A 27,210-nucleotide genomic window follows, 5' to 3' on the forward strand; every position below is an offset into this window, starting at 1 on the left:
GAGTACTGATAATTTCATTTGTAATACAGAAAGACATATTTGAGAAACTGCTGGAAAGAGAAATAGAAAGAGACATATGTATTTCACAGAATACTTAGTTCTTGTTTTGCACTAGGTTTTACATTAATTTTTTCTTGGTCATGTAGACTGTTTCTTTTTTGTGCTGTTGTTCACATTTGGCCTGCTTTCAAATGAAGCTTTTAAATGGGGGCTATTGCTGTAAATGAAATATAAAAAACATATACAAATATATACAGGAAGAAAAAATAATCTTGATACTATTAGTTTCTTGAAAGTTAACACAAGTGGGCCTTTAGTCACAGAGATTTCAAATGTGAAAGATTTATTTAATCTAGTTTTCAAGGCAAGTTTTGATAGCTTTAAATAATAAACATTTTGTTTAAGAAAAATCTCAAGAAAGCCCTCTGTCCATTTGAACGTATGTTAACATTCCTGTGCTTGAGACCTCCCTGAACTGTCTTATTCTGTGACTTTTATGCTGTTGACTTTGCCTTTTTTGCTGGTAATGCCAAACTTACTTCTTCAATCTAAGCTGTGTGACTGAGGCACTCAGCATTATCCATTGTTTGAACAAGGTCTTGTTGTGTGCTCTGGCTGATTGATTGCTTATTCTCAATAAACAAAGACTTGCACTCAAGGTCTTTGAAACATTTCTTGCTCAGCTAGTCAACTCATATTGAGAGAAGGCAAACTGTCCCTTTCCTATATTCATTTATTCAAACAGATAAGTTTTTTTTCTCAGACTCACTATTTTAGAAAGGAAGAGAGAGCAGAGGAAGCACTATTTTTCTAGCACTACTTATCTTTTTGTTTAAGGTGTAGGGGTTTTCTGGGTGAGTCTTTAATCTGAAGTCACAGCACAAAGTATTTTTAATGAGCACCCATTAATTCTGAAATGGGATAAAGTGAAATCCTAATAAAGTTAAAAGAGGAGCAACACTGAAATCCATTGTTTGCCTGTGAAGAGAGAGGGAGCCTGGAGTTATGCTGTGAATATCTGCAAAGGGTGATGCACAGCTTGGAGCTTTATTTGGGAGCAGTATCAGTTGTCAATATAAACCCTTTGCAGGTGATTTAGTCAATAGTTCTTTACATAGTTTTTCTCCTTCACTGACACAATTGATCAACATGAGCAATTTTAAAAAATAATACTGCGGTGTCAAATCTGCCCTGCTGTCCTTAAAAATGTGTTATGGAATCAAGTTTTTTTCTAGACTTACCATTCTATACCTCTAATATGAGAAAGATAATTGCTAAGTAATACTTTCACTGTCTACTCCAATGGAAAGATGTAATCTGGAGGTGAAGATCTGCTTTCATTTTAGTGTAACAAGGAAAGAGAAACCTCCTGCGGGTTGCTCACATTTTGCTGTGGTAATGACTCCACTGTGCTGTGCAGACACAAAATAACACAACTGTCTGCCTTCCATATTCACCATTCCCTTCAACCTACTCCTATGCAAGGAAAAGTCTCATATAAAGGTGAGATCAGCAAAATTCCTCCAAACAAAATTAATGATATTGCTATAAAGGGGAACATTTTATAAAATATGATATATATGCAACTGACAGGTTTTATGGCAACTCTGTAGTAAGAGTCAACCACATAAAAAAAGTATGAATCCTAATATATTTGCATAAAGTTCTCCACCCATCCCCTCTTAGTCTCTTTATTGGGATTAGATTGGGTTGGGGATGGAAGAAAAATAGGGGATAGAACTTTTTTTTCTTTCTTCTCTCTGGCCATAAGAATTGTTTTATTATTTACATAAATTTCAAGTTCAATGCACATCTGTATTGCTATGTACATAAAAATATATGTGAAAGATATGAAACTTCTCTCATACTCTGCATTTCTTTGCTGCATAATGGAAGTTTATTCTTATGCTTACATTTGCCAAATCATTCATTTTCTTTGAAATGTGACATTCTGTATATAAACATCACTTTGTAATTTTTTTTGGTTCTGTATACCATTAATATTTGGAGGAAAATATGTACCTTGAAAAATTAATTGAAACATCAGATCAGTCTTCTACTTGCAATGGCAGATCACATGTAGAGGCAGTGATGATGCTGGGTGTTCCTCTGGTCCAGGGCTTTTCCAGATGCCTTCTGTCCCATCTGGGGTGCCAGAATTGATGCTGAAGAGGCTGCCTGGAGCAGAGGCTAGACAGAGTTAAAGGAATAAATAGGGATTTATTAAAAGGCCTTCAAAGGATACACCTTGGGCACTACAAGAGCCTGGTTATAGATACAAGATGGATGCAAGATGGATAACTGGTCACGAGTTTTCACGCTTTTATAAGTTTTTGTCCATTTTCATATTGGGGTTAATTACAGCTAATTACAGCTTCAGGTTATGAAGTCCCATCCTCACAGCTTGCTCTCCTCAATTTGCTTTGTTTATACTTTTTGAACCCTAGGCTGCAATGGTGGTTCTTGGGCTGGAAAAGGATTGTTTTGCCTGTGAGGAGAACTTGCTAACACTTTATATGAAGCTCAGAGTCACACACTAAGGCAGTACAGAAACTAAAAAATATGAAAACTAAAACTTAAAGCATCAATGAGATAAAGTCAGTTCAAAACAGGTGTTAACATGAGGGAAGAGTCAAACTTCATTTTTCTTGTATGAAAAGAGTGATTAATACAGGAGAGGCTATTTTGGTAGGAACATTTAGTCATGGCATCCTGTAAATGTGAAACGTAATTACAACAGCAGTAGTTCTAGGTAACTGTGCTGGAAAACAGGGCACTAATAGGAACAGAACCCCAGCTTTCTAATTCTAAGAAATGAAGAGCAATTTGTATGTAATCTGTCATTTTACACACACACATGCACACACAAACACTGTTAAACCTTAATTTGATTGGAAAAGAGAGGTTTTGGCAGATTGGTGTGGCTGCATTCCTACTGCCTGTAAATCTGAAAATGGCAGTTACTGCTACATCCCTGTCAAGGGGATTCCTAAGATTTACATGTGGGTCTGTCTGTCTTTCTGCATCCTTGTGCCCCATCCATTTGCAGTGGATTTTCACCTTGGTCATTCTCCTCATCTGGTAAATAGGCAATTCCATTGCTGTGTCTGGTTCCTCAGGCTTGACCCCCTTCTCTGCAGCTTATTTATCAATATTTGAACAATGCACACTATCCCCCTATGACCCTCATTCTATCTATCTTTTTTCCCTGTCAGAGACTGCTCTTTTTCAATAATCATTTTGACAGACTAATCACTTTGTCTCTAGAGATAAACCCTTATAAACTCATTACCATTTAGATGTTTGCATCCTATAGTTCCTTACACCAGCCAGCATCCTGCCTTCCACAGCCACATTAACCAACATAAGTAATACCTGCTGCATTTGACCTTTTTTTTTTTTTTTTTAAGATGAAGATTTTGCAATAATATATCTTGGATTTTTTTTTTTTTTTAAATATTGAAGTACAGGAACATCCATATGCATGTACACATATGGAACTGTGGAAACCAAGGTTTTCAGGAGATAGTTTGCTTTGTAAGAGTTTTATCATGTAGACTTATGTAACCTTCAAAATTTACACTTGTGGTGGAAATCCCAGTGTGCCAAGTAAATGACAGTTTTGGTTTTAATCAATATTCTAGACATAAGTTACCTTGACCATGGTATTTCATTGTTTTAGTTATATTCAGTATTATGTGGGATGTTATTGTAGAATCTGGCAAACATCTGAGATAATGCAGCATTTCTTGTTAAATACTGCAAGATGTAGTGCAAGTTTTTTAGGTTCTGTGGACATTAGGGCTCAAAATGCTACTGCTTGCTTTGTTTCTTTTTGTCACCAGAAACTTCACTGGGATCAGCTTCATCTGGCTGGTCTTTGGACAGAAATTATTGAGAGTGGGAGAACTCAGGCGAGCAGGAACTGGCCACTGACTGGGAAATATGGGTTGATTTGTATCGTATCTTAGGGTGTATAAATTAAAGTGATTAAGAACCAAATTTCATACCAAATTCTTCATAGTTATATGATTTCTATTATAAGCAGTGAAGTTAATTAAGAGAGATATCAACGTGAAGGATTTTTAAGGGTTAAAGAATCTGAACAGGTGTGAAAGATTAGATGTAGCTGAGACCAGAAAGCTGCAGGAAGAAAATCCCTTGAGCAAAGACTGAATGTAATAAACATCAGTATAAGAAAAGAGAAGAAATCACCTTGCCCAGGAGAAAAGTTTTAGAATAGGTGTTTGGTTTTTTTTTCCAGTAGAATCTATTATTTTTATAATTAGCAGTTCTTGTGTGATTATCTGAGAAGGGTGTTTGTGCTTTATGATTAACTGAGTACCTGTATATCATATGACTAACTGAAGTGTCCTCAGCTCTTTCTAGTGTCACAAAAGGTTAAGAACCAGTCTTTTTGATGTACAGTAAATGCTAATTGGCATCATATTTTACTGGAAAAGCTCATCCTCAGTCAAAACAGAAAACTGCGTTTTTGTAATCAGCAGTTGTGGCTGTCCTTGCTTGGCAAGCCATAGCCTTGTCCAGGCAATCTTCTCTCTGTCCTGTAAATTAATTGTTGGGGTTTTGGGGGTCGTGGGGTTTTTTTCTTTTTTCTTTTCTTTCCCTTTTTTTTTTTTTTCCCTCAGGAGATACTAAAACAGGGTGCAGAATAAAAGGGGATATGAATTCAGATAAACAGTTATTTAAAATGAGACACCCCCCCCCATCTTTCTAAACTGGAGAGCACTTCATATGTAATCATGTACTTTCTGTTTTGCTCTGTTTCTGTTCATGTTTCATTTCTGTAGATCTGATTGGAAAAGGGCAATGGGATGTAAAAATCCAATATTTTTCTCAAATTGATAGGAATTTTGTTTACACTGACAAGGCTTTTCAAGTCTCAAATGAATGGTCTTCTTTGACCTCGCAAAGCCCTTGATATGTGCACACACAAATAACTGCAGCAACTGGTGCCAGAGTGACCAGACCCAGCCCAGGTGTGAGTACATAGTTCTGGGAGTAAGCACATGGAATTACAATCATATCTCTCAAACTTAATTGCCTCATAGAAAATAAACACTCCCAGTTACATGATCTCCCCTATTGCCAGGACAATACAAATCACAAAGATCTGTGATAAGACCCGGCTTTTAATGAAAGAAGATTGTATTTCTCCTCAAATCCCTCTAAGTCTTTGACTTGATTTGAGAGAAGCAGCTAAATTAAATTGAGTTTGAGACGTATGAAGATTAAAAAGTCTCCTAAGACCTTTGTTAGGATCAGGGCTTGAAAAGCTTTGAGAATAAGATGAGAAAATCTTCACCCGGGCAGCCAGTGTGGGCTGGAGCTGCTCAGTCTTGCTGTGAGAGATGCTGAGCACCCACTAATGCCCTGCACTTGAGGGCTGCTGAGGCTGAGCATCCTCCAGAGTTTCACTTGGGGAAGCCAAACTTGGGCACTGCACCAAGGCCGTGTGCTCCTGTCCTGCTAAAGGGATTTTATTCCTACTGCATTTTATTATTAATGTCAGCAGTACTCTGAACAATGTGTTATCCCAGACCGGTAAGGCATGGGAAAGGTTCCATTAATGCAGTGGTACAATGAAGGAAATTGTAATCCATACCAAAGTATTATGAAAGAATGCTTGATCATTTCAACTACGCCAAGGTGCCAGTGTGTACTGTGGGTTTGTACACTTCGTACTGGTTGCTGTTTACAAACTTTCAGAACTGGTTAGACATCTTTTTTAGCTCAGTGAAAAACAAGACTGCTTTAAAAATCTAAAGGCTTGAAAAACCCCATATGTTTTTTGGGATAACTGCTTTTAGGCAGTCACAGGGGGAGAGAACCCTGTTCCCAGTGGGGCTGTGTCCTGGGTTCAGCTGAGTGGGCAGGCAGTGCACACAGCCCAGGACTGTGACACCCGCACAGCACGGAGACGACCCCGCTCTTCTTGTGTCCATCTGCTGCTGCTGCGTGGCTCCCTGACTGCTTCTGCACTAAGATGACCATGCAGATGGGTGGAAAGTCCTGCCAAGATTTCCAATACCTCTGCTGTGGCCAGTCAATGAGATGAGAAGACTTTTAGGTTCTCTTTTGCCTGTGACTGAGCAGCTCCAGAGAGAAGCAACCTGATCTACTCAAAGGCGTTCCTGCCCATAGCAGGGACTTGGAACTGGATTATCTTTGTGGCCCCTTCCAACCCAAACCATTTTATGATTCTGTGGAGGAAAACAGTGGATGTGACCTGTTCTCTGTGGGAGTGGGTCTGTCATGGTGTGTGGAGGAGAGCTGAGGGGTGGAGAACATCCATGCAAAGAATCTGTCCTCATTTAGCACACAAAAGAGAAGCCTTATGAAAAAATCAGAGCAAAGGAGCAAAATGACCTGCTCATTGCCCACATACCTTCTCATGGGACACTACAGTTTCTGGAAGTTTTTATCAGATCCCTGGCAAGCAGGATATAACAGAAATCACCTCTCTAAATCCACATTTATTAATTGGTATTGTTATGGGCTATGACTCCGGCCTTTGAGAGAATGTCCACCTGCTAATAATGTGATTCAAATAAGGGCATTGATGTAGAATTCTGAAGTGGTTTTAAAGCACTGTGCAGAGGGCCTGAATTTCAAACACAGAAGTAGGTAGATGCTGTGCTTGCTAAAATGAATATTGAAGTGTGCTGTCTGGCAGGTGCTGCCTTGCTTTGAGAGTTATTTTCAAAGATTAATTTCTGGTTATAATCTAGATATCATAGGTTAATTTGAATCTTCAGAATCACTGAATACACATATCCATGTACAGGTAAATTCAAGCCTAACTTCTAAACTTGGCATAATTTAAAAAATAAATTATGAAGTCAACAATATTTAAGATATGGAATAAAAATGAAGAAAGCATCTCGCCTGCTGGTGATATTACAGCCAACTCCTAACAAATAATATGTGTATATAATGATATAATCAGACTCCTGTTTCAAATGTGCTTTCTAGTGATTCCTCGGTGCCTTTTTGTTTGCTACTTGGAAATTCTGGGAACCTTTTATGGGGCAACACTGTTTTCCCTGTGGGTGCCTGAGAGATATGCAATGTTTCTTGCTGCTGCAGTTCTGTGGCTGTCAGCAGGCAGCTGGCCAGAGAGCCTTTATTTAGTAAATGTGAACAACTGGAGAATTTTTGTTTGCAAGATTGACGCAACCTGCCTCAATTTACTGAGAGCAATAACACTGCTTCTCCCCCACTGAATAGATCTAGCCTGAAGCTCCCTGACATTAATAGATGACTAGATCAACCCCTTTTCCCTTCCTATCTTCTCCTAGCTACAACTGTGAGGTATAGACACATGAGTAATACTAACTGTAATTTGATACAGAAGTTGGAGAAGAGCAGGGTAGAAGAAAAACCCTTCCAGTAGCTTTTGTAAAACTAATAATTAAAATGCAGTCAAATATTACTCATTAGCTGGGTATTGATATACTTTGTTGTCATTTCTTGAAGGAAAGAATTAGCAATCCTGCTGTTAATTTGTATTGAAGATGTTTGTCAGGTAAGACTGTAATGAAATATTTAACCTGAAAACAAAGTAGAGTGAAGCTTTTCAGTGGGAGGAAGGAAACCCGGGAGTAAAATTCACAGAAAAGACTTTATTTCCAAAATGGCTGTAGTCAATTTTGGTTCAGCAAATTTACTAATTAACTTGTGACAGTCTTGGAGCAGAAATAGGATTGTTGGTGGGGCAGATTCTAGCTGAGCTCAGACTGCCAGCAATTTTAGGAAGTGTTTATCCTGATCAGTTTAGTACATTTCTTCTTTTTTCACTTACCTGCTTAGAGTTAAATATCAGTGCTAGGAAAAGAGCAACTATATTTTTGTGGAGCTTATTTATAATGACTTTAGCATTTTGCTATTTCTTTGGAAATTAACAGTTTCTCTCTAGTTTATCTTACTCTCCTTCTTTGTTTGTTCTGATCTGCTGTGGTTAGATGCACAATCTCTTTCTCTGCAAGGCAGAAGTGTACCTAACAACTGTGAGATTTTTCAGCTTTTTGGGTTAGATGAGTCCTGTGAAAATTTCATGTCTATTTTGTGTACATTTTCCTTTGACAATTCTTCTGGTATTCAAGTGAATAAAAGGAATTGACTAAAAAAAAAGGCTTAAATTTGATTTTACTAAACATATGAAATTACTAACTTTGCAGGTAGACAAAGTGAAAATCTCTGTAGGTCTCCCTTTGCCTTGAAATATTTAAGTATTTATAGTATGTTTGGACAAATATCAGACCTCTTTGTGGATCATAAAGCAACCTGGTGGCAGGCAATAGACACATTTCACTACAAGAGTTTGGGGCTAGGATTTGAACCCATGTTTTCTAGGCTTGGGACTACTTGAATACCTGTGTTGTGTTAATAAAGCCTGTATCTTTACTCTTCAGTGAATCATAGAATATCCTGACTTGGAAGGGACCCATGAGGGTCATCATGTCCAGGTCCTGACTCCACCCAGGGCAAGCTAAAAGTTAGATTATCTAAGAGCATTGTCCAAACACCTCTTGAACACCCACCTTGGGTCCATGGCCACAAGCTGGGGAGCTTGTCCCAGAGATGGATATTGGTTGCCTCACTATTTCAGTATCCATTAGCGCTATTTTCATTTTTTATGGCTTAGTATGTCCTAGGTTAGATAATTACAATCTGGTGAACAGAATTAATCACTTCTGAAGCTTTTGCCTAGCCATGAAACCATCTCAGTTCCAGATATGGGAATGAGAATAAAGATTTCAAGGGTCCTGGTCACTGCCTTGAGCATGATTATTGATGTTAATTCTTAGTTGCTTGTATATATGCATTACAAGAATAGATTATAATTTTAGATTTTTCATTAGTGATATTCATCTACAGATTATTGAAATTTTCTGTTTAGTAGACCTGATGGGGAGGAATAGGTAAAGCTTTAATGGTTTTCTTAATTTTACTATAAATAGTTAGTCTGTTTATGCTGAAGGTTCTAAACTGTATATATTGTGGTTGCATTTTTAAGCTGCATCCAGTGTAAATGGAAACAAACTCCATTTCTATGTTGGTTTCTCTTCTGTGATATTTTTGCTTCAAATAGTGCCCTGATGATTTACAAATATAAACCATCTCATTCCCTAGTGAATGAATATGTCACATCCTGGTTATATATGTTCAACAACAGGCTTGCTAACATTATCACTTCATATGAAGAGGGTTAATTATGAACTAGACTACAGATCTCAAATATGTCAGCAAGCTAAGTAGCTGGTGACTGCTGCAATCAGCTAACTGCGAGGAAATGAGACAGGGCTTATTAACATTTAGAGTGATGCCTGAGTTCTTAATCACCTCAAAGCATGTAAAAATTAACTTTACTACCAACAGCTCAAGAGGCATAATAAACCCCAGGAGGGAGTTTTCTTCTCTTTCATTTTCATTGAGGCCATCTATTCATTTACATCAGACTACTCACACTCCAGTCTGTTTTCCTGCTAAAACCTCAAAAGTTTCCTTATTTCATTTTCTTAAATAACTTGTGGTTCATTTGGTATGCTTCATCATAAATTAGTATTAAAACTGTGCGAGAACTCTTGGCAGCTACTGAAGTACATCCAGCCACAAATCCTTTAAGGACAAATAGAAGCAAACAGCTTAGTAGTTTTGTGTTTTGTTGTAGATGTAACTATGTATTTAAAAGGCAACAAAACACTTTAAATATCACCCTGGTGCCCTCCCAAGCTTTTGCACCTGCACAAGCACATTTTGGGATTTCACACACAGACAGAGCCATGCTCCAGAGAGGGATCTACGCTGTAATCACATGAGCAGTGATGACATTTGACAATTGGCAATTTAGAAGATGGAAGCAAAGATATTGAAACTAATACAAATTCCACAAGCTTTCCACTATAACTTTGTTTTACCTTGACTCTTATTTGCCCTGAATCTCCTAACAGGAGCAACCCTTTCATAATAAACTCAGCCAACCCATTATTTCTATACACTTTTTTTCCATTGCTACAAACATGAAGCACTAACACCTCCAAAAGTGTCCTGTTCCCTTGGGAAAGGTCTCAGTTATGAGTGAAAAATATCTTTTCTTTGGAAGTTTCCCTTTAAGGTTTGAACTATTTTCCTGGGCTATTTACAGTTGAAGAGAAGGTGATATTTTGAGAGACAACAGTAATGAAGAGTAGAGCAATCCAGCAAAATTTAATAGAGGTAAAACTTAAAGAAGAAGCTTTTTAAAAATTTTAATTTAATGCAGAAATTGAACTATTTTTTACATTTATTAAGATAAGTAAAAATGCTATCAGGGAAGATTATTATTATTGCTTTCTTAATAAAACAGACAATAAAATAGAATCATGGCAATTTCAGTAAACAATAGATACAGAGTTGCAGTAGATATTAATATGTTTATTTAGTACAGTTCTTTTAAATTTTTTCTTGTATCTTCTCTTTCAATTCAATTTTAGTCATAAATCTAATAAACTTATAAATTAATTGTTGTAGCAGCCTTTGTTACCTGATTCTTTTACAGAACAATTACATTTGCAACTAAAAATTTCAGGTCTCTAATTACTTGGACTTCTTATGGGACATTGTCCTCAAACTGAACTGAGGTGTTTTGGGGTTCAGCTGTTGTGTGTGAGGCATCTGAGCCCTCCTGGCTGCCCGAGTCACCCTGCCCTGGCTGCCTCCCTCTCTCTGCCTCTGGCCACAATAACTCTGCACCCTGACCTGCTGCAGCTGCTTGGTAAATTGGATGGAGGAGTTGATCCTTTGGAGAAATAGGTGGTCTTAGCACTTGTGCAGCCTGGGATGGTATGGAGGTGGAAATAAATTCCAGGAAGGGAAAAAGAAATATCACAGTTTAGCCCCAGCTGGCAACAAAGTACAATGCAGATGCTCAATTTTCACCCCATGCCCCCATTGGCATGGGGAGGAGAGCCAGAAAAAAGATCAAACCTTTGGCTTGAGATGAGTAGTTTAATAATTGAATTGAACTGAATAAAATGTAATAACAGCAACAACAATAATGAAAAGCGAGACAACAAAAATAGAAAGGGAAATAAAACTCTTGATAGACAAATGATACACACTCCAATTCCTTACCACCCACTGACTGGAGCCCAGACTGTCCCTGAGCAGCAATCAGCCCCTCCCAGCCAACTCCTCCCAACTGATGTACTGAACAAGATGTTCTATGGTATAGAAGATACTTTTGGCCAGTTCAGATCCTGTCCTGGCCATGCTCTCTCCTGGCTTCTTGTCTCCCTCCTCACTGTAGGGCATGGAAAACTGGAAGGTCCTTGATTTAGAGTAAGCACAATGAGCAACAGCTAAGCCACTGCTTGTTGTCAACACCTTTCTCATACTGAAACCAAACCCACAGCACTAGTAAGAAAATTATCTCTATCCCAGCTGGAACCAGGACAAGAAGCTAGGGTCTATTTTTTTAGATAACCATGTCACCTCAGTACTGCCAAACTGCAGCCTCAGAAGAGTAAAAAGTAATGGGCTTGTTGCATCTAAGGGGAGATAAATGGTTTCATTTAAGTAATCTGGCCACTTATGCTGCAAGGGTAAGGAACAATTGTATATATTTATGAAACAATTACAGTCTTGCAAATCCTTTTTCAGTCATGAGGGTAACAGTTCTGCTAACAAAATATCTTTATCTTTTTACTGAGGTGATAAATACTGTGACTGGGAGACAGATGGATTTTGCTGTGTGGTGTCCTGGGGAAAGATGTGACTGCTGATGGCTGACACCTTGGGGGAGGCTGGTACGATATCTGATCACCTGCTGGAGAAGCCTGAGAGATTATTTCCTTCCTTGGCCTAAAGCTGCAGAGCTGATATTGCTGTGTCCCTGCAGGGGAATGGAATATGACATGTGCCAAGGCTGGGGACCAGTATGGCTCCAGCAATCTGTTTTGGAAAAGACTCAGAAGGTTTTTTATAATACTTTTAAACAGAATGGTGCTGCTGTGTATTTTAATGTTCAACACTTCAAATCTGCAAAATGATTTTCGTATAACTGTCTCATGACAGATCCTGCTGCCTCTTGATATTCTCTTTCAAAACTAACAGCTCCTTTCCTCTTTCAATGCCAAATTGTCCTGAACTCTAGGGTTTTCTGTAAATACCTTACTGAGCCTACAAAGAGACAGAGTATGAAATTAAATTTCCTAACTTTTTCTTTGTTTTCCTATCCTATTTCTAACTCACCTCCTTTACATTTCTTTTTTTATTTTTAGTAGTTCCTTTGTTGAGAACCATGCCCAATTTAGAAAAGTCTAAAAACATTCTGTCTTATCCTACAGTTTCAATGCATTTTGATGTAGATGGTTATACAGCAAGTCTGGCAGGTCTGAAAGACTGAGCAGAACCCAATCCTGTATTTAGCAGTATTGTGAGTAGCCCACTTTCCACTCTCCCTGTAGCAAGTGCCACCACCTCTGCTATTAGTTGCTGGATAAAAGCTCTGAGAGAGTTTTGGTCCTTTGGTATTTTCCAACTCTTTTCATAACCAAGCATAATTATTTCCTCTCTAGAGACCATAGTTGTCTCTGGAGTTTACCTCTATTTTCTTATAGTTTCATCTTGATTTGTATCTGTTGAGTGAGAGATTCAGATCTGTTTGTCAGTTCAAACTCTTTCAAGACATTTACTCTGAAGAAGGCTTTGATGGAAAAAGAGTATATTTAAAAATGTTTTTTCAGTATCATTTCATAGAGGTTAGTTTTCCTGGCTGGTACTACTTATAGCAAATGATGCCTAGATCCCTTTTGATTTAATTTTAAATGACTCCTGATATAAATGTCTTCAGGACTCCTGCCAAGAAGTATACTATTATTTCCCTGTCCTTTATTTCAGCCAAAGACCAGTTATGTACTTTTATTGTTTTGATTGTTTGTGACATTGATTTGAAGGATTTATAGTAATATAAATAAAATAATTAATATATAATAAAAACAATTATCTGCCTATAAACAGTATTATATAAAATGAATAAAACATATTCATTCAGAACATGAAAAACTTATACACTAAATGTTTCTTCATACATATGTCCTTTCATGTGACATATAGATATTTAACTCTATCTAGCAATGCAGATGATGTTTGTGACCATGTTTGATATATTGCATGGTCTTTTGTACAAATTCTGGTAGTTATAAACTTTATGCAGTACTTTTAAACTTTCTTCAGTCTGTTTTTTAAATCTGTCTTCATGGTTTCAGAATGTGAGACAGAATTTAAGGTAGATTTTTAGCTGGAAGAATTAATATCTCCATTGTGTAAGACAAAATCAGCTAAGATTAAGTCGTGAGTCTTGCAGGACTTTGGGATGCCAAAATACTGCAAGCATTCATAACTAAGGAAATTTCATTCAGTCATTTCCTCTTAGCTTCTGGCTTTCCTAAAGTCTTTCCTAAAGACTTTCCTATTTGCTCCTAATGGAGCAAATTTAGATACTGTGATTTTGTAGTAAATTAATGTCAGGTAACAAATTGCTATGAATGAATTATCAGTGTACTAACAGAATTGTTCAGATCCAGGTATTCCTCAGGCACTGCCAGCATAAACCAAGCTGAAACTCTAATTCTTGAGTGTTGTCTGCTAGTGTAGATTTGGTGTCCTGCTTTACATAGTTTGCACGGAAGGAGCTAGAAAAAGGCTGCCTGGCAGCTGACTCCTTTGGGAATCCCTGCTAAAATGAAATGTATATTTCATTAGGCCATCCCAGGGAACAAAATTTTAAGTAAACATACATTTTAAATGAGTAAGCAATTGTCTACTGGGAAGCTGTGTATGGAGCTTTATTTTTAGATATATATGCTCCTCTTTCAGATTGGGGAATTACACACATAATCCACAAATAGACAACATGCTGGTTAATTCTTAATATCCCTCTAAACACAGCCTTGCTAGCTAAATTAGTAAACACTATAGCAAGGATGTTCTCTGCATAAAGCTCAATTTCACTGCAGTCAAGTCAAGGTTCTTTTGTCATAGGAGAATGTTTTATTGGCATATGAAATTTGCAATGGGTCCGGCTGGGTATTCCCAGAGTACATTTTAACTGGAATTGCCTGCAGTAGCTTGAAGGTAACAGGATATGTAGCATATTCTTGAATGTTGTTATATATTTGTGTGACACTGTTTCTGTAGTCATAATTCAACTTGTGTAAGTTGGTTTATCAGAAACTGGACACAGCAAATTTTTAATCTCATGACTTTACGCATCTGTGGGGTGCATCTCCATACCTGAGATAGATATTTGGGCTCCTCTTACTTTTAGTGAGATAAATAGACACTTTTATAATGCAGTTAAATGTTTTGTTTTACATCTCTGTCTAGAATGAGACCTCTTAAACACTGGACGCTGTCACCTACATTGACACTAGGCACAGAGACAGGGATGGCTGCCTTGGACCTGTGTGCCTGTCTCTAGCTGAAGTCACAGAAACTCTGCCAATGCTGACAAGCAAGAATATTTTTCTTTGGGATGAAATCCTCTAGCTGCATCTTTAATATTAATAATTTGTTAGAATTCAGTTTGGTTTTACATGTTTATGTGGGAAAATTGGATCTATGTAATAAAGGAAGAAAATTTATGAATTATTCAGTGCTTTTCTCTCTCTTCACTTCTGTAGTTCAACAGAGCTATAAATAAAGACATTTATGTGTATATATACATACTTGGAAAAAGTCTTTAGGACAAGGCAAAAACAGTGATTCTTTGTTGCTTTTTTGCACTGCAGTTCAAGCTTGCTGTTATGATACCTTTTCTGAATGGATTGCATCAGTCTAAAAGAACACGTTGAATATGCCAAAGAAAATAAGAATAAAGCAAAAAAATAATGTCTTCAAATCTGGACCCTTCATTATTCTAAATCTTGTATTTTTCAGAAAGCATTCTGATCTTTCTGCTGTCTACCAAAAATAGCCACATTAAAATTAGCAGCAATCAAAAACAACCTGGAGGGTCATTGCAAAGATTTTAAGGTACACAGAACACCCTGTACTCACAGAATTAAAGAATTGTAGAATGGCTTGGGCCTGAAGGGACCTCAGAGATCGTCCAGTTCCAACCCTCCTGCCATAGGCAGGGACACCTTCCACTAGACCAGGTTGCTCAGAGTCCCATCCAAGCTGGCCTTGAACACTTCCAGGGATGGATACGTATCAGACTGGTTAGCCAGTCACAGTAGATGGATTCTTTGTTAATAAGACTTAGCAATTGTACCTCTTTTAAATGTAGTGAGCTGTTATTAACAATAAGAGGCATATGTAGCTTCAAATGTGTTAATTCCTCTTTGTCCTTGCCTGTGAGCAGGAAAAGAGGACACTTGGGAATTAGATGCAGCGTGGTTTGACAGGGCTGCATTTAGTCCATCTTTCAACCAGGAAGAGTCAGGGAAGAGGTTCCTCTGCTGTGTGCCATGTGCCTGTTGCATGACAACTCCACTGCCTCCCTTGTCAGAATTTGGTGTATGGGTCCTTGTTCAATTTGATCATGGATTGAAAGCAAAGCCATGAAACTGCAGGAAAAAACACAGAAGAGATAAAAACTTCATGGTGCCTTGTTCATACATTTTCTTCCCCTGTCCCCTTTTTTTTTTGCATTGCTTCTATCAATACCCAAAGTTGCATCAATATTCAAGAAAGGATTAGTCCCAAATTCAACAAGCCAGTATAAAATTAAAAGATCCAATATAAACTAGATGTCATTTATTTCCTGTCCAATGACAGGAGAAGGGACTTAGTATTTAAAATGTATGTAAAATGTCTATACAGTTAAAACTCATTAAAACTCAGCCCCTGGCTCAGTGTAAGATTGGATGATGGACTGTTCAGATCTGGGCATGCAAAGAGAAGCTTGCTTGCAGAAGTGAAAGTAGAAGACTGATAGTACAGGACTGACTGAGCACAAGCAAGAGGATAAAGCCTGTTTCTTGGACAATTCCTGTTTTCCTGATACTTGGTTTCTTTTTCAGTTTTTTTTCTTTCTTTCCCTTTGCAATATGCCAGCTGCAACTTAATAGGATACTCAGGTGGACAAAGAATGCAGGTCTTACAGTTCACTAGACTTAAGTGAAAATGAAAGGAGATCATTATTGCTCATATTATCTCTATTTGCTATTGCAAATCATTTTCTGGTTGTTGACATATTTTTTTCAAGGACTTGTGTAATAGTGTCTCAGAGAGGTATGAAGGGTGGATATAGGTAAGCATAAATACATTAATACAGACCACTCTGTATAGTATAAAATTTGTATTGAAGTTGGTGTATAAAATACACTTTCTGTATTCTAATCAGTGTAATTTTCCCCCAATACAGAAACTACATAAATTTAGAATTTTTAACAATAATGAACCCATGTAGGTCATGAGATGTTAGATTTCCTCCCTTTCCTTGCAATGTCTTTTATTTCTGAGCAACATGGCAGTAACATGAGACCACAAGAGCCTTTATAAAATGTGTGCTTTAGCAAACAAACAAAAAAAAGATTATGAATTTTCTGATCAATTATCTTGGAGGTTTTTTTTTGCATTGATATTGTATGACAAATGATAGATTACAGTGTGGGTTAACAAAGGCATGTCTGCTCACTTCCAGCTGATAGTGTCAAAAATTACTTTCAGTGGCAGCATTTTGAATTGTTAATTGTAATGTTGTTCTATGCTGAAATCCTTGACCTACATATTTATGAGTAATTCAGTTCTACAGTCTCCTACATTGTTGCCCTGCAATAGGACCATGTAAGCAAGAGTAACCATGATTATTCACATGCTCCTAGAGACAGTGGTAATGCTGGGGACTGGGAAGTCTGAGCCTCCGGATCCTGGAGGTTTCTCACTTGCTCATTTTCTGTGTCTCATTCTCTCTCTGCAGATCAAACATTCCCTGACGTGTGGTAGGAGGCAGGAAGAATGACACTTGCTAATTTGAATTTCAGAAAGCACCTAAACTTCATTCTGATCTCCAGGTAAGTGTCTGTGAGCCTCTTGGTTTTGACACTTGTTAAAACTTAATCATATATTTTTTTGGTGCCAAGCTACCTTATGCAGACCAAAGACAGAAGCATGCATGAGCATGTGCTGGTGTTTGTGGGGGAAGGAATACTTCATTTGTTTGTTCAGATGATGTGAAGTGAAAACAACATTACTCTGGAAAACATGAACTGAAAAACTTAAACTACTGGTGATTTGATACAGTTGCTCTATGCAAGATCTCAAGAAGGAAACATCTGGAAACATGTAAATTACTAATTAGATCAGGCCTTATTTTCATGTATTCTTCCTCTTCCCCCAAACAGCTTTTTAAAAATACCCTCAGGCATGTCATGGGCTGTATCAAAGTCTGTTCTTAAAGTGAAGTGGTCAAAAATAAAGGAAAAGGAAAACAATGAACATATTCTAAATGCCAATGGTAACTAGATGGGTTCTCTCTCTGAAGATCTGGATAGCTACAGAGAAATTTGCAACATGTTATTTATACTGTGAAACTCAGTATTAACCACCTAAAGGGTGTGTGTGCAATGACCAGTGACTCAAAATGAAGGCTTCTTTAGATGCCTCTCATCACTGTTAGACTGATGACTGCAAAATATTTTCTATGCTTTCACTTATATTTGGAAAAGAATTAATTTCACTCAGGACTGGGGTGCCTCTTTTGGGAGTATTTGAGCCATTGCATTTTGTCAGCCTTAATGCTTGTGGGAGGTCTGTTGCATGATTTTACCCAAATATTGCATATGCTTCAAGCCCTATGCTGAGATAAGCACCCATGCTGGTGGTGATGCAAGATTGACTCACTGTCCACTTTAGATATCAGACTAAGATGTGATTGTGCACCAAAAGTCTGCGTTCCTCATAGTCACTGGAAAGAGGTGGGCACATCTGAAGGATGATTGTGCAAACTTTCAAGGGGGATGGTATGAATATAGCCCATTGTGACTGCTTGCAGACTAAAACATTGGACAAACAGTAGGTCAGTTTTGTGGTGTGTTTAGTAATAGAAAAGTCAGCGGGCATATTTTATGCTTGTGTAAGAATGGCTTAATGTATGAAAGGGAAAAGATTCCCAGGCTTCCTGGCAGGGGTATTTGTGGGATGTTTGGCACAGTTGCAGTCAGCACTGTGCATGTGATTGGTAAGGTGAGAATACAAACCATTAAATGCTGTGCAGTCCAGGTACTGGAGATCTGCTGTGACACTGCAGAACAGAGCAGAGGCGTGGGATATCTTAAACATATTTTTATATGATTAAAAATGATTACATGCAGCAGCCCTGCTGCATCCTGTGTACTTTGTGGAACAGGATGGTGTATGAGCACTGAACAGTTCTGAACTGTGTGAAATATTGTTAGCAGTCTCAGTGACCTTGTCTAGGATGTTCAAATGCAAACTGAGGGGGGTACAAATGAGGATAGTTTGTTCTCCATATTCTTAGTGGGCAGGAAAGAAAAATGTGCTTAAACTGTAGCAGAGAAGACTGTAGTGAGACAAAAACCTTTCTAAGCTTCTGAGCAGCACTGAAAGAAGCTGCCTACAGGCTGTGAAATTGTTGTCCTCAAGAATCTCTAACTTGGGAAAATACATCTGTTGTGTCTGCCATGTGGGGCTGAGCACTGCTGAGCATGTGGTGAGGGCTGGCAGGGAGATGATGTATCAACAGCTGAGATTTGGGCTGCAGTGAACACCCGGGCCATTCCCAGGAGATGGTTTGATAAAAAATTCAGCTTTGGCTGGATTTTTTTAGGGCTGACACCAAGATTCCTCTGTTTCTGTGTCAGTGGTCTCAGCCTTCCCTGACATGTAGCCTTGCTTTATTAGCAGGGAGGAGTGAGGCAGATTTTGTCAGCAGGAGGAACCAGAAGTTGTGCTCACTGCCAGATATTGAGAGAGCCATCAGGAAGGGTTTGTTTACCAGAACACTTTTCTTCAGCCATTTCCCACCTCAGAATAGAGTTTGATGGTTTTCACATATGTTGTGAGCACTATTTTTAGCTGAGCAGCAAGAACTGAGTTTGCAGCAGTCATTTGTGTGATTTCTCCCCAACCCCAGACATAATAAAACACAATCTGCAATATACATCTTATCTAGAAGCACAATTAATCACAGTGATTAATTCTCATGATCGCTTAGCTGTTAATAAGGTGAAGAAATATTGTTTGACAGCTAATGGGTTGAAGAAGAATATTTCTGAATCGCTGTTTTCCCTACTGTAGACACATTACTTTGCCTCTTTGTGCTTGGTGAAATCCCCAGGGATTATTCTATCTTTCTGAAAAAGCTGAATAAAGATAGATTCAGGTCAGGATATTCTGGAGATAAGAATGTGATCCATACTGTGTAATATTACTGGCTTTTCATAATGGCTCCTAATGTGCATTTTAATATTTTTGAGAAGATATTTGTTACTATTTTTCAATCTATCAATGCATACATAACATTTTCTGTTATTCCTAGAAAGTACAGGCTTAATCTTAATGCAAAAACTGGACCTTAAGGAACTTATGGTGTGAATGTGTCTTGTCACTGGAGAAAAGGCTGTGCTTGTGAACTGTGAGCAGGCGGTTGATAGTGTGGAGCTACTTGGATGGAGCTTGCTAAGGATGTAATACCTCCCCTTTGGTCTGCTGGATATGTGTCCAGTGCCCAAATAAAGGAGAATGCAGGCTCATTCCCTTTCTCCATAGGCCACCAATCACATCACATTGTGATCCATGGATCAAAACTGAGGCCAAGAATGTAGGAAGACAGATTAGAGCCTCCTTCCTGTGCCCTGCTCATCCAGGGTTCTTGCTCCTCTGTGGCACATGGTGCCTGTACCCCAGTGGGCAGCAATGGCTCTTTTGACAGGGCACTGTGCAGGGACGACAGGACGAGGAGGAGGAGGATGCCCAGCAACTTGCTTGCAGCATATCACGCAAGCACTGACTGCAGCTTTGCCCTCAAGGATCTCATTCTTGCTGACAAGCCCTTATTTGTACAGGATGTTGTAACTGTGGTTTACAAACAGGGTGATGGAGATAGTTGGTGGGATAGCTGGAGCTCAAGGCCTGGTGCCTTGTGGCTCTGTCTGGAGACAGAGTGCCCTGGCTGCCCACCCTGCCACCCCTTGCAGCAGCCTCTGAGGGGCACTGAGAATCCCCTGTGAGGGGAGGATGCACCCTGGCTGTCTCAGGTGTGCCCAGTAGGAGTAAGGGCTGCTTTGCTGCTGCTCCAGGGACTCTGGAGCTGTCCTGCCTTTGGGACCTCAGACCCTTGGCAGCTGAGCTGGCAGGGATGGCCTCTCCACAGTGTGCCTAACAAGGGCCCTTGTGCTAATGAGCATCTCTGTGCCCTCTCAGCCCTACTCCAAGCACAGGCTCAGCCTCTATTTGCAAGTTCAGACAATGTCAACTCTTGGGAAGCTGTGGGGAGGTTTGACAGCGTGGGGCCTGCACCTAGCTGTGACCCTGGTTTCTTCGTCTTCCTCCTGGCCATTTTCTAAGATCTCGTGTCTCATGCAGGGTTTAATGGGCTTATTTGTGGGCTCCCAACATCTACACAGTGTTGGAAAATGGGAGGAGGAATGACGGATGACTTACTGCACACCACAGAACCTGCACCCCAGCATTTTCTCTGTGCATTCTCGTGGGAGGAACAGCTATAACATTCTGGGAATGACTCAAACACTTTTAGGTTTTGCTCTCAGGAGTTTTCTGTCTGAGTCTTGTCTAAGCATCCCCTAAAAAGTAAGAGTTCTGTTTTTGGCGGAATACAAAACTCAGATCGAATCCAACTCTGTCCTTAAGCTACTTACAGACAGCACACTCAACTTTCCTGATTTGAACAAGACACATGAAATATGGGACCAAGTCTGCATTTTCCATTTTGAAGCAGGATCTAGTCAGGAAAAGAACCCAACATTGTAACAGGAAACAGGTACTTGACTAAGGGGACGTGGTTGGTATTTGTGAGGGCTTCAGACTGTGTGCAGGCTGTGTTTCAGCAGGAAGACTCCAGGTGTGCATTTTCCATGCCAGCAGGCATGTGCTTCCTAAATCCATCTGCCCACCCGAGCAAAACTTGCACTCACAGCCTGAAGGTCCTCTAAACACATCTTGTGTATCGCAGGATGGACAAAGGGTTTGAGTGGAATGTTGCTAGTGAATGGATAAAAACCAGACAAACGATGGGAAAAAATGTTGAAAGGAAAGGAAATGGCCTTCTGGAGGATGAGGAAGACTAGCAACAAAGTGACAGATCCAGAGGTGGCTCTAAAGCTCCAACACAATTATTCCTGGACTTTGTCATCTTAGCCGCTTTGGCATGTAGTCCAATAACTGGGAACTGGGAATAATGATCAGAGCAGCAGAAGGTTGTGGTTTTGCATAGCCTGCCATAAGCTTTCTCATTCCTGTCAGAAAGTATGTGTATTTGCCTTTAAAAATAACTTTAAAACCTCTCTCAGATCCTATTTTTGATGACATTGATTTTTGAGAAATCCTGCTGATGACGTTAAGAAACTTTCTGAAATAATCTTTTCTCATAGTGCTATATTTTATGAGGTGTTCCTAGTAGCTCACTTTTATTAGGAAATATGTATATATGTAGATTTGTTCTAAGTACATAGATCCATACTTGCATGTGTGATCTTATGAACACTTTTTGAAGCATATATTTACCATTTCCAGTAGTGTGAAAGACTTGTGAGTTTTATGAGTGCACAGCAACAGGGACATTTGCTGCTTTTACCATTCTAGCTGTTTTAGCTGTTCTTTGCTATTCCCTGTTATTTTTTAAGACTAGGAAACGTGTTTTATGAAAGAGAAGGACTTTCAGATGTGGTGAGGGTAAGCTCAGCACACTGCCTGGTCTCTATTCTTGGACTTGGTCCTCTCCAGCTTTGTGTGCAGAATTTCTCTTGGCTTTAGTGGTACTTTTCCACCCAGATGAAGAGGTCTGTTTAACAGTTCAGGAGTGCTATTAAAGCACTATAAAGAGCTGGAAATGGAACATATCACAGGCTTAATTAAGTATTCATATGTTATTTCTCTCAGAAATATTAAGGTAAGAAGGGACAAAGGCTTGGAGGCTACAACAAAGTAGAATATTTGAATTCAGTCATATCAGACAGGATGGGGACCACCTTCCCTCCTAATGGCCCAAGGGGTAATTTTCATTATTTTGTCTGAGAAATTTAGAGGAGTGTCATCCAGTCTGCTTAAAGGATTTGCCTCTGTATGGTATTCTGATACATATATCAAATCTTTAGGTTAGTGGATAATCGTGCCTGTATGATGTAAATATCATCCACTGTATTAGATAACTAATGACCTACTGAAAAGTTCAGAGTGGGAAAAAAATGATAAGAATCAATATTTCTGAAATAATGGACATGTCAAAGCTACAGGATAGAGAAACACATTTTGTTTTATTTACTTTTTAATATGATGAAACAGCCAATAGTTGAGCATGCAGTAACCTTAGAAACCAATGCAATATGGACTACTCTCAAAGACATTCAATTTTTTGGGTGTAATTAATAAACTTTAATCTTTTTGGATCAATTAAATATTTGGACAGAAAGCAGTGGTCTAGTGGAAAAAAATCTGTGAGAAACCTGTACTTCTCCAGTTTCAATTCCTCTGCTGTAGTCATTAGCATGCTGCCTAGTTAAAGAGATTTTGATTCCTTGTTTAAGGCATTCATTTTACTTTCATTTTTCATATTCAATTTACATTATAATGCTCTTAATATGTTTAGCATCACAATCTATACAACAGAGCAAGGGTAGAAAGTTGCATGTTTGATAATAATACTTTTTGTGCAATATTTATGAAATAAACTCAAAAGTGTGCTCTGAAAGAGGAACGATACAGAAAACCAGTCCTCACTGTTGCTTGGCTTGCTCCTCCTTAAAATTTCCAGCAATCAGGAAAAAATCTCTGTAAGTCTATTACTCATTGCTTAGTTGGCCCTTCACACTGTATTATTTCTCTCACCTCTAACCTAATTTTCCCTTATTACAATCTTTTCTGTTTTTCAGAGAGTATCGAAAACAATTAATTGCCTGCTTTCACAAAAAATCTTTCTGAACATTTGAGAACTGCTATCAAGCCTCCTCCCAGACTTTACGCTCCTGAATTAAGCTTTGCAAGCTTAGTTCTTGCAAAGTCTTATGCTAGAAAAGCATTTTTTAAAGCTCATTCCTATTTCAGGTTCTGTGACTTTCTCCACCTGGTTCATTTATTGTATTGACATGTGATAACCTGCAGTAGTCACAGGGATCCAGGTAAAGAATTACCAGGTAAAGATTTGCCTCCGAGTAAAAAGGAAGGAATATTTTGTGTGTTTAACATAAAATGTACTTTTATCTAACACAGCATGATTGCTTCTTAGACAATTGTACAATTTTATTGCTTGTTTGTAATCTGTTCAAATTACCAGATTCTTTTGTGCACTGTGTTTAGTTAGTCATTCTCCTTTTTGTATTTGTGCAGGTAATTTTACTTGTATAGGTACATGTGAATTAACTTAATTGCTTAGCTGCATTCAGATTTCTGCTGTGCACCAAGCTAATTAAAAAGGTACATTCTGCACTCTGATGGGTTTGAAGTCTTTTTAGCTTAGTGTAATTTTCAAATGCAAAAGCATCTTAATCATCTACCAGTTCAATAATGAACATGTCAAGCAGACTCTTGCAGAACCTGACCTGATGCCTCTTGCTTACTTAAAAATGAATCACTCATAACTATTGGTAACTAATTCTGTGAATAGGATTTTCCAAATAACTACATACCTCAAATCTGCCTGTCTATGCAAATGTCCTGTGAGATGTCAAAAGCCAAAATCCAGATGCATGACAGTATTTTTTCTTTTATGTCCATAAAGCTTGTTTTCTACTGTAAAGAGAAATAAACTTGCTCTTACATAATTTATTTATTAGAAATTAATTTGTCTCTTACATCCTGTTCATGTTCAAGATCCTTACAAACAGACCTTTTCATTATTTCTTCTGATACTTTTCTGGTTATTGAAGTTAAGCTCTCTCATCCCTTCTGACATTTTTGCCCTTTCTAGACTTCTGGGATCTTTGTCCCTCAGGTTGCTAAAGACAATTGCTAGTGGCTAATGAAATATTTTCAGTGTTCTCAGAACTGAATTGCAACAGACCCAACCAATTTGAAAACAACTACAATATCTATGTAGATTCTACTGGGTTTTTTCTTTTTTAAAAAAACCTTTATTTTCACTCTTCTATTTATGATTTTAATGGGGTTGGCTCTGACATTAAAACTGACCTTTTAAGCAAAGACTAAAGGAAAAAGATCATTGAATGATTTCAATATAAAGTGATAATGCTGAAAGTATGATAGCCTAGAAGTATAAACAAGGAACAGTTGTGGAGAAAAAACAGTCTCTCCCATTAACCCAGTTGATATAGCTGGAAAATGGACAAGCAACTGCCTCTGTGATGGGATTTGTTTTACTGAAGATATTTTTGGTTTTTAATACTAAATTAGTCAGTTTATTAAAAGGTATAACTTCATTCCTGTTACCCTGTCTGAGTCGACACTTTAGTGTATTTGCTAGTAATAAACTGTATTTTCTTGTTAACTATTACCTTTTCTTCTCTTCCTAATAAAGTACTTAAAAGTGTCTTCTTTTCATGATTTTTTTTTCCCTTTCAAATTCTGTCACAGACATGCTCCTGAGCTCATGGATGTATTTCTGCTATGAGTTTCTGCCATCCTTTTATACTGGCATTTAGTAATTTGTGCTACTTCCATAGTTAATGTGATTATGCATCTTTTAATGTCTCTTTCCTGGATATTGGATCACTGAGGAATGCATGATCAGGCCAGCCCAGTGTTCTAGAACACCCTGTATGTGTCCTCTAGACAGAGATAACTGGCACTGTACAGATGTTTTTATACCTAGTGTAGGTTGATCTCCTCAACTAAATCAAAAGTGAAGGCAAGAAGTAGTTGCAGTTTAAAAAAGCGAATGAGACATGAGGGCTGGTATTTTGTAATGAGAAATGAGGAGCATGCTGATGGTTTCTCTTTTAATATATTTAATTTGGTTCTCTGTAAAGGGTTACTAAAACTATAGAGGAAAATATTACTAAGTACCTCAAACTGTCCATAGGCAACTTACTGATTCCATAGGTTGCTTTCAGCTTTCTTTCACTTCTATATGAAACAGGAAGGAGGACTAAAAAATTTGCCTCAATATGTTAATAGCATTAAATATATATGTGGACTTTGAGACATACCTCCAGATCATATAGATTTTTTTTGTCTATAGAATGATGAAATTTGTGATCATGGAAATAAATGTGTTGGAACAATGGATCATTTCATAGCTGTGTGTTGTAAAATCCCTCTCTGTGCACAATTAAAAATATGTTTAGTTAAAAGTTCCATAAGCTCAGAGTTACTGATGGCATAACCAAGGGAAGAGAACAGCATGTAGAGCTACAGAATTCCTCTGAGCAGCTGTCAAGCTTCATTGCTGAATTGGCTGTTCTTCAGTTATGTGTAAGAGATAGAGAACTGTATTTTAAAGATAACATTTTATTAGACACTTGCTTTCAAAGGGCAGCTGGACACTTAGGAGTATTGGGCTAGTTTCAAACCCTCACTTCATTTTTATCAGGGCTAATTGTGAAGGTATCCTAAATACTCATTTATTTAGGAGCCTGCTGGAGCCTCAACTCTCCACAAAGTATTTTGTATAAAAGATGATGCATATCTGTACATATGAATATAGAATTTTAAATGTGCATGTAAACATAGAATCCATAGAAATTCTCTTAAAGTCAGTGAAATAGTCCACAAACAAGAATCAAAGCTCAAAGTCTGATTCAACAGTTATAATTATTTATGAAACCTGGTAACCAGTGATCTCTGTTCATTGTACTGGTTCTCTCTTGCTGCCTCTCCAAACTTGGCCATCTTCTCCCTTCTTTTATATGTGAATGGAGAAAGAGAAAGAGGATTGTATTTCCATTGGTTTGTGTATCTGGCTCTGCTCTTCCTTTCTGCTTTGTCTTTCCAAATTGAGCCTCAATTTCTTTTCTTGTGCTCAGTCAGTGATGTTTTCTTGGTGAAGCACTGGGCATCAAGATTTCACATTATGCATATAAAGGATAATATAAAGTTTAATGCATTTAAATGTTTATTTCAACACATGAAACCGATGTGTTCCTTGAGCTGAGGCTCAGCGTAGAATGATGTGTAACTGCTTGAAAAATGTTAACATGCTCACTTGGCTTTACAACATGGTTCCTCATGAGACTGGCTCTAAAGAAGCATCATACTTTGCCCATAACTTAAACTTGTTCATCCTTGACTTCACACTTGATAAACAAGGAATAAAATATATATTAGGAACAAGAGCACGTTTCAATCTACCACAAACATAGATCACTAAAGAGAATAAATCATAAACCAGCCAACTGTGTTTTTCTCTTCCTGCTTCCTCTCCAAGCTCAATTAAGACTCAACATGTTTTTCTTCTTCCTAGTTTCCTTTTATCTGTTCTCCTTCTCATATTTCCATGTCCTTGCCCCCCTACTCTTTATCTGATGAGGGATAAAGAAGAGTGCTGTGGGATAATGAGGTAATTCCTGGTAGTGTTGGAAGTCCCAGACACCTGGAAGATATATATTTTTTTTCTATCCCAGACTGGGTCAGATAAGACCTTGGGTATTCCAGTGGTATATGTTCAGGTTAAGTCAGTCCTTATGGGACCCAATAAAATTTCTGTGTACTGAAAAATATGCAAATATCCATCTTTAGATATGCTGGATTTGGTCTGGAAAATTTGATTTACATGAGTAGCTAGGAAATAGCCTAGATGTGTAATGAACCAAAGTGTTTTACCTTTGTCTTCATCCCATCCAACACTTTACAGATGTCTAACCCCTGGCTCTCTTCCCTTGGCATGGATCCAGTTCTGATTTGGCACTGACTTGCTCTCCATATGCAGTGGATACTCCCAATCTAGTGAATTTTTAAATAAAACTGCTTTGCATACACTATGTAAAGGAAATATTAACCCCTCTCATCCTTGCAACTCAATGTTCCTGCAAACAAACCATTCCCAAGACTAATTTTTCAACAGAGCTTAATCTAAATTAGTTCTCAAAGTAGGTTCCATATTTTTAATTT

The 27,210-nt window shown here is 38.1% G+C and overlaps 1 long non-coding RNA gene across 1 annotated transcript; it reads left to right on the forward strand.

Moving 5' to 3' along the window:
- The first annotated feature begins 7,392 nt into the window (after positions 1–7,392).
- LOC134563221 (uncharacterized) lies at positions 7,393–24,067 on the forward strand. The gene is made up of 3 exons (XR_010083342.1): positions 7,393–7,549; positions 16,931–17,024; positions 23,079–24,067. It is a non-coding gene; the product is annotated as an uncharacterized LOC134563221 (long non-coding RNA).
- The last annotated feature ends 3,143 nt before the right edge of the window (positions 24,068–27,210 follow it).

This window comes from Prinia subflava, chromosome 1 (assembly GCF_021018805.1).
Source record: "Prinia subflava isolate CZ2003 ecotype Zambia chromosome 1, Cam_Psub_1.2, whole genome shotgun sequence".
Classification (NCBI taxonomy): domain Eukaryota; kingdom Metazoa; phylum Chordata; class Aves; order Passeriformes; family Cisticolidae; genus Prinia; species Prinia subflava.